Consider the following 490-nt stretch of genomic DNA (forward strand, 5'->3'; position numbering starts at 1 on the left):
TAGTTTGAATATAAATTTTAATAAATATAAAATTATATATTTTTTATGTATAAATATTTATAAAAAATATAGATATAAATTATTACTGTGTAATAAAAAATGAAAATATTTAATGGTTAGATAGAGTATGTTGTGGTTGTGGATGTTTGCACAACATACTAGTAAAAATTGAAGAATAATGAGAAGGTGCAAAGCGTTGGGTAACACAAGTCACAAGGTACGACTAATGCATATATAGCATTGTGTAATAAAGGAATTAAGTGTTCATGTATAGTTATATGCTTGGATCCTCTATTTAGTTTTGTCGATTGGGGGAGGACAACAATAAAAAGTGTTGTCGTTTTCAGCGAAGAGAAAGCAGGGAGACATTGATTTGAACCTAAATTTCAACAATTGTTTCTCTTGTTTGCGTCCACTCTCCTCCTCAGATGAATTCTTACGCACCCAAATGCTTCGTTCCTTCATTTCCTTCATTCAGTCCTCCTTCCCT

General features: G+C 31.0%; 1 protein-coding gene across 1 annotated transcript in view; it reads left to right on the forward strand.

Moving 5' to 3' along the window:
• Positions 1-490, forward strand: part of LOC107621825 — a 2,154-nt gene that overhangs the window by 516 nt on the left and 1,148 nt on the right. The gene's annotated exons all lie outside the window — the stretch shown is intronic.

The sequence above is a fragment of the Arachis ipaensis genome, chromosome B10 (assembly GCF_000816755.2).
Source record: "Arachis ipaensis cultivar K30076 chromosome B10, Araip1.1, whole genome shotgun sequence".
Taxonomy (NCBI): domain Eukaryota; kingdom Viridiplantae; phylum Streptophyta; class Magnoliopsida; order Fabales; family Fabaceae; genus Arachis; species Arachis ipaensis.